Source organism: Eurosta solidaginis, chromosome 5 (assembly GCF_040869045.1).
Source record: "Eurosta solidaginis isolate ZX-2024a chromosome 5, ASM4086904v1, whole genome shotgun sequence".
NCBI lineage: Eukaryota > Metazoa > Arthropoda > Insecta > Diptera > Tephritidae > Eurosta > Eurosta solidaginis.
Genome location: NC_090323.1, coordinates 7,613,803 through 7,622,159, shown reverse-complemented (window position 1 = coordinate 7,622,159; position 8,357 = coordinate 7,613,803). Strand labels below are relative to the sequence as shown.

General features: G+C 34.2%; 1 pseudogene; it reads left to right on the top strand.

Annotated features, from left to right (window-relative positions):
* Positions 1–7,700: 7,700 nt before the first annotated feature.
* LOC137234092 (U6 spliceosomal RNA) lies at positions 7,701–7,794 on the top strand (annotated as a pseudogene).
* Positions 7,795–8,357: the final 563 nt, after the last annotated feature.

Here is an 8,357-nt window from a genome sequence, read left to right as displayed (position 1 = left end):
GTTAATATAAATAAAAATATTATGACATATAGCGGTAATGAAATTTTAACAAATGATTTTAATCAAAGAGCTAGAGAAAATGCTCTTAGGGCTTTTGTATCGGGTTTAAGGCGTCCAATTTGTGACATATTGTTTTCTGTAAATCCAGCTGATTTATCCACAGCACTTGCTACAGCTCAAGAATTGCAACATAACAGGCAAAGGTACGACTTTGCAAATACGTATGCTGTTGCAAGCTCAATTAAAAATAAGTAAGGAAGGCTAAGTTCGGGTGTAACCGAACATTACATACTCAGCTGAGAGCTTTGGAGACAAAATAAGGGAAAATAACCATTTAGCAAAATGAACCTAGGGTAACCCTGGAATGTGTTTGTATGATATGTGTATCAAATGAAAGGTGTTAATGCTTATTTAAAACATAGTGGGCCTTAGTTCTATAGGTGGACGCCTTTTCGAGATATCGCAATAAGGGTGGACCAGGGGTGACTCTAGAATGTGTTTGTACGATATGGGTATCAAATTAAAAGCACTAATGAGGGTTTTAAAAGTGAGTAGCCCTTAGTTGTATATGTGAAGGCGTTTTCGAGATATCGACCAAAATGTGGACCAGGGTGACCCAGAACATCTTCTGTCGGGTACCGCTAATTTATTTATATATGTCATACCACGAACAGTATTCCTGCCAAGATTCCAAGAGCTTTTCATTTCGCCCTGCAGAACTTTTTCATTTTCTTCTACTTATTATGGTAGGTGTCACACCCCTTTTACAAAATTTTTCTGAAGTTATATTTTGCGTCAATAAACCAATCCAATTACCATGTTTCATCTCTTTTTTCATATTTGGTACAGAACTAGGGCATTTTTTTCATTTTTCGTAATTTTCGATATCGGAAAAGTGGGCGTGGTCATAGTCGGATTTCGGTCATATTTTATACCAAGATAAAGTGACTTCAGATAAGTACGTGAACTAAGTTTAGTTAAGATATATCGTTTTTTGCGCAAGTTATCGTGTTAACGGCCGAGCGGAAGGACAGACGGTCGACTGTGTATAAAAACTGGGCGTGACTTCAACCGATTTCGCCCATTTTCACAGAAAACCATTATAGTCATAGAGTCTATGTCCCTACTAAATTTCACAAACATTAGTAAATTTTTGTTCGACTTATGGCATTAAAATTATTCTAGACGAATTAAATGAAAAAGGGCGAAGTTACGCCCATTTTGAAATTTTCTTTTATCTTTGTATTTTGTTGCACCATATCATTACTGGAGTTGAATGTTGACATAAAGATATAAGCTAATATAAAAAGAAATTTCTATAGAAATGTCATATTAAAAAGCTGTATAAATATTTTATATTTTTCATCATTAAGGGCATTGAAATTTTAATTAGGCACTTCTAACCAAAAATTTACTCAAGGTTAAATGGGTTGAGTGAGAAAAAACTACCTTTCTATAAATATCCCAGCAAGCAAAGTAAACGCAATGTAAGTTTTTAATAAGTTTTCTCAAAAAACATTACGCTTAGAGTACGTGGTTGGGACCGCACATTCTCTTGTAAAAACATCAAAAGGTCTACAATAACAACAGCGCCGACCCCGAGCGGTATTTGCAAGGCTGGTGAATTTTCACTGAGAAGCTTTTTATAGCAGAAATTCAGTCGGAGCTCTTGCCAAATCACTGCCGATGGGTGACCCCGATTATAAAAACTGATTTCTAATTGAAAAACTTGTTGCTAAATGTTTAATGTTAATTTGCCTGTAACTTGAACCCAGGACCTTCGGTATGGTAGGCGGAGTACGGTGGCATCACATTATGGCGGCCGCCAGGTTCACTTTGGAAAATTTCTAGAAATCACTTTGGAACTATTTCGGGATGACTTCAGATTAATGGCGATTGTTTTCGTCATCATTTTGGAACTATTTTGGAATGTTGTAACGATTTTCGGGATTTCAGGATTATCTTAGGACCAGCTTGGGATAGCTATTCAATCATTTTGGCGTTAATCCACATAATTTGGGGCCATCTATAGATCATATCGGAGTTGTCTCCACATTATTTCGGAATTTTTGCGATACCATTTCGGGACAACTTTGTGACCTTTTTGGGATTTTCGAAATTGTAGACAAACATTATTTGGTACGAATTAAATATAAACTTTGAGTTAAGTTATTCAAATTGTATGAGCCTTATAAATATTTAATAATACACCAGTTAAAGGCACATTATAAGTCCTTTTGTAAGCTGTACTCTTCTAGGCCTGTTTTTTCTTACGTACAAAGTCGTTTCTCAGAAGAAGATAGTGGCCTGATAAGAGCAGTCGAAATATGTACAAGATATAAATTTTTTTTCGTGGGTATAACACTTTTACACACATTAAGATAGTACTTACATATGTACATACGAGAGACGACTTTGTGCGTAAGAAAGAACAAGCCTAGAAGAGTACAGCTTACAAAAGGACTAATTGTGTGCCTGGCTCAGGCGAACTGAATCATACAATTTTTATAACTGAATTCAAAGTTCATATTTAATTCGTACCAAATATTGTGTGTCTACAATTCCAAAAATCATAAAAAGATCCCGAAGTTGTCCCGAAATGGTAACGCAAAAATCCCGAAATAATGTGGGGATAATTCCGATATGATCTATAGATGGCCCCCAAATTATGTGAATTAACACCGAAAGGATTGAATAGCTATCCGAAACTGGTCCCAAGATTATCCTGAAATACCAAAAATCCTTACAACATTCCAAAATAGTTCCGAAATGATGACGAAAACAATCTCCATTAATCTGAAATAGTTCCGAAGTGATCTCTAGAAAATTTCCAAAGTGAACAAGGCGGCCGCTATGATGTGATGGTACCGTACTCCGACTACCATACTGAACGTCCTGGGTTCAAGTCACGGGCAAAGCAACATGAAACATTTAGAAACAAGTTTTTTCAATTAGAAATTAGTTTTTCTAAGCGAAGTCACCCCTCGGCAGTGGTTTTGCATGAACTCCGACTGTATTTCTGCTATGAAAAGCTTCTCAGTGAAAATACACCAGCCTTGCAAATACCGTTCGGGGTCGGCATAAAATATATAGGTCCCGCCTTCATAATTTGTAGGGAAAATTAAAAAAGAAGTACGACGCAAAATCGAAGAGAGGCTCTAACTAAATCTCCTCGAAGGTAAATTGCGCTAAGTATTTATTTTTATTAACTCAAAAACAGTTCTATCCCGAAACACGGAACAAGTGTCAAATCCAGAGGAATTCCTGAAATTATACCAAAAACAATCCTGATATTATTCCGGAATATGATATTAAAAACGGTCCTGAAAGGACCCGATATGATCTCGATAGCATCAAAAGTGTTGCAAAAATAACTAAACTTTGAAATGATCTGAGTATAGATCTAAATGTTGTTGAAATAGTCTCGATGTGATTTCGGTAAAGAAAGAAAAAAAACTATTTCAAATTATTTCAAAATAGTCCCAAAATATTGCCAAAAACATCCGCAAACAACAGCAAATTAGCCGGAGAAAGTTCCGAAATGATCCGAAAGTGAACCTGAGGTAGCTATGAAAAGATTCCGAAATATACTTTCCTAGTCACAGAACTATCCAAAATTACTTTGAGCTTAATCGATATGAACCATATACTAAATAGTATTGGCTAGTTCAGAAAAACAAAAATCTGGTATAACGATTTAATAACAGAAGGCGTCACAAATCACTTTTCCAAAATGCATTATACTATATAAACCAGACAACAAATATTATTGGTCTAGAACAAACATACTTACGAGTTGGAATGCGTTGAAGTATGTGTTTAAGACTGGGCGTATATTTGATTACAGTAAAATCTAAACGAATCCACAGACGAGGCCGTCATTTTTAAGGAAGGCTATACCAAATAATCTAGGATCTAAGATTAAATGTAATTATAAGCATAACAATTGGTGCAGTTTACTTAACATGCATTATTTAAGACCCGATCTAAGAAAGCGTAGGTAATTATTGGCTACACAGGTATATCGAATGATCAGTGCGTTATTCTGAGAAATACTTCGTATATTCTATTAAGTATTGCCACTAGATATTCTGTTGAATCAATTAATCGGCCTCCACCCAGGTACCATAAATTATATCAAGTCTGTCTACGATCAAAGCAAGCATGGATACGGTTGCATTCTTTATTCGTTCTTATCGTTTACTAATTTTTTGGTGGGTATGTATATATAGCTACTTGGTGGGAGTACCTACTTAATAAAAAATTTTGTTAGAAAGTCTTGAATTATTATGTATGTATGTGCTGTTGGAAAGTACTTAGCACTTTTATTCCCATATTTTTCTTGGAATGTACACTTATAATTTTTTTTATTAATTTAAGTTTTAAACAATAAAGAACATTTCAAACTTTCTACATTAACATATTACATCTCTACTTTCGTCTATGTACTGTACTGAGGTTTTCGTTAGACAGTTACTCTTTACAAGAATCTTATTCGCCACTCTGATAAGAAGATCGGATGCGGTTAAATTTATGAGGGCGTGGGTATTATCAGATTTTGCTTATTTTTAATAGCGATGAAAGATGAGTGGCAACGAACCTTCTTACCGAATTTCATTAAGATACCTTAAAGTTTACTCAAGTAATCGTGTTTACGGACATATGGACGGAAATGGCTTAATGAGTTTCTCTTCTCATCCTGATCATATTAATATATGTACGAAAGTCTATATTTATCTCGATTAGTTTAAGCCGTTACGGATAAGCGCTATGCGAACAAAAGGAATATACCCTGTGAACTTTGCGTAGCTGAGTCAAAAAACCTCGTCAACCAAGTAAGGAGCAACAGAAATAGGAACGAAAAGAGACTTCCAATACACCCCCGTAGGAGCGCTCTGAACACGGAATGAAGAAGCAATCCTATAACGCTCAACATTTTTTTTGGCAAAAAAAAAAAAAAAAGATACAAAATCATCAACTTTGGAAGGTGCTAAGAGGCTTTTATTATTTTGTATATAGGGGAGCCCGTATAGATTCCTCACTTACTTGAAGAGCCCTAAAAGAGCGGGGTGAGCTCACCACGCAATAAGTAACTACACAGACTCAAAATTTATTGCACTGCTCCCAACTCTGGTTATGTGGCCGTATACGAGAGAACATATTATCAGTTTGGAAGCAGTTGAAACTAATTAAGTACACGCTTTGTTCCTTTCATAAAAATATAAAGCTAATATAAAAAGAAATTTCTATAGAAATGTCATTTTAGAAAGCTGTATAAATATTTTGTATTTTTCATCATTAAGGGCATTGAAATTTTAATTAGGCACTTCTAACCAAAAATTTACTCAAGGTTAAATGGGTTGAGTGAGAAAAAAAACTTCCCAGCAAGAAAAGTAAACGCAATGTAAGTTTTTAATAAGTTTTCTCAGAAAAACATTACGTTTACAATACGTGGTTGGGACCCCACATTCTCTCGTAAAAACATCAAAAGGTCTACAGTAACGAGGTGTTTTTATTTGGAGCGATGTAACTCATTTTCAACACTCCTTTAGAAGCCATCTAAAATACATTAATTTTACGAATATAAAAAAGATGCTTAAAGCTATTACAAATTAAGGCCTTATTAACACTTAGAACAAAATCTGGATTATGTCATCCCGCGTAAGTTCGAGCAGTGTAGTTATTCAAAATGTATTGCACTGCTCCCAACTCTGGTTACGTGGCCGTATGCGAGAGAACATATTATCAGTTTGGAAGCAGTTGAAACTAATTAAGTACAGGCTTTGTTCTTTTCATAAAAATATAAAGCTAATATATAAAGAAATTTCTATAGAAATGTCATATTAAAAAGCTGTATAAATATTTTATATTTTTCATCATTAAAGGCATTGAAATTTTAATTGGGCACTTCTAACCAAATATTTACTCTAGGTTAAATGGGTTGAGTGAGAAAAAAACTTCCTTTCTATAAATATCCCAGCAAGAAAAGTAAACGCAATGTAAGTTTTTAATAAGTTTACTAAAAAAAAAAAACATTAAGCTCACAAAACATGGTTGGAACCCCCAGGGAACCAAGCCACTCTTCAGATGGAGGTCGATATTAACGGCCACGTGGCCAGAGCATTTTGATCAATTCGCAGGACATAATATAGAAAATCTACATGGATTTTTATTCCCTGCACTATATCCTCGGATAGGCCATTAAGTTCGCGGCAGCACCTGTTTAATAGTAAATATCTTTTGGATTTATAAAATAGATATATATCAAACTCTTTTTATTTTTTATTTTTTTTTTTTATATCAAACTCTTAACGTCTGTAGTCATGTGTGCAGATCATGGCTGGAAAGAAAAGATTCCAGGGTTCCTCCTAAAATTTACAGCAAATATAGTCTTCCTGACACTTTTGACGTCACCGCAAGGCAATGTTCACAGCGTGACAAAAGTATTCGAAAAAAGTTATAATTTCTGCCACTGCACTTTTTCACGCATTTTGATATAGGGTGAGGATAAATAGGCTTTGATATGAACACACGCGTTGACTATTGGAGTATTCAGGCAAAAGTTCTTAAAAGTAGTAGTTCTTGGGATGACAAATTTTGAAGAAAATTTACAGTGTAGTTTTGTCAAACGCTTTGCACATGCCTTATAACAGGGTTGAATTTAGCATTTAGAATGCTAACGCTAGGAAAATGTTGCATTTAGTTGCTTTTTGGTGGATAAATTTATATGGAAAATGCAAAAATAAATGTTGCATTTTAGCTAAATGCTAAAATGCGAGGAAACTGCAAAATGCTGGCTCAGCATGAATAGCCTATTAACCACTGTAATTTAAGCAGCCAACAATTCAATTTAATCCAAAATATTTAAATCAGTCTAATATTCTAACCTGCTACAAAAATAGTCTAAATGTTCATCAACACATAAAAATGCATTTGAGAATTAATGCTGACACAGCCATTAATAAACAGACGTGTACAACACACAACCAAACGAATTTGAATCCCAGCAATTTGCATTCCTGCAACTTGCAAGGTTAGCATTTCCCATAAATTTGCAGCTCATATATGTAGGTACATATTTTGTGCCGAGTAGTATGTATGTATGTTTAAGGTAGTTATGTATGTAATTATGTAAGCTTAAATGTAAATAGATATGTAAGAATATGTTTAGAATAATCTAATATAAATAGGCTGAATTATTTGAATAAAGAGAATTCGGCATTCATAATTCAAGCAGTGAAGTCTTCTTTGTTTTAATTGCGTTAGGGACCTTTCTACATGGCGATCCTGCCTATGATTCTGTTGGCTGATTTTTCAGCCTAATTTCATAGCTGGAAAGGATACGCCTTCCTACATGGCGATCCTGCCTATGATTCTACTGGCTGATTTTTCAGCCTAATTTCATAGCTTGCAAGGATACGCCTTCCCACATGGCGATCCTGCCTATGATTCTGTTGGCTGATTTTTCAGCCTAATTTCATAGCTGGCAAGGATACGCCTTTCTACATGGCGATCCTGCCTATGATGCTACTGGCTGATTTTTCAGCCTAATGTCATAGCCGGCAGGATTTTTCTGGCTGATTACAGCCTAAGCCTTGTAAAAAGAAAAAAAAAGAGAAGGTGTTAAAGTCGGGCACCAATAATAAAAATTGAGGCAATTACTTCAACGGAAAATACACGAAGATTAACATATTGTGGCAATTACTTCAACGGAAAATACATTAAAATTGGAACGATATTAGCATAGCCCCAGAGCAAGAATGACACTGATCTCGTGAAGCGTACCACATTTTCAATGGTGATAAACAAGAGGAGCATGATAATTATAAGTATAATAAATACACTAGCTTAAGTATGAAGTCATTTATTTAACCATTATATTCGGGCAACCTAGCGGCTGCCTATTGACAAGCAAAAATTCAAATTTCTGCTGTAAAAACTTTTTGTTAGTAATTATTGAGCTATGTTCCCAGAAGAGGACATACAAAATCAAAATCAAATGTTTAGGTCGTTTTCATAAAATTCCTTAAATGTGAAAAATGTATTACCAAAATTGAAAAATTTTTTAAGCCCAAAATGGCATAGAAAACAATTTTTTAATAATTAAGCAAGAATAAATAACATGTATTTAACTATACATCATTTGAAAAAAAAAAAAATTTTTTTTTAGAAGATTTTGTAAGAAAAATTATAAATGTCAAATATGTTAAATTGAACATATTTTTCCTCAAGAACAAAAACTTTTTAGAAATAAACCTTTAAAATAATAACTTTTATGATGCTAACTAGATAAAAAAAATAATAATAAAAGTAAAATGGAATGTTTAACATAATAAACATAAAAACAGAGAAATGAG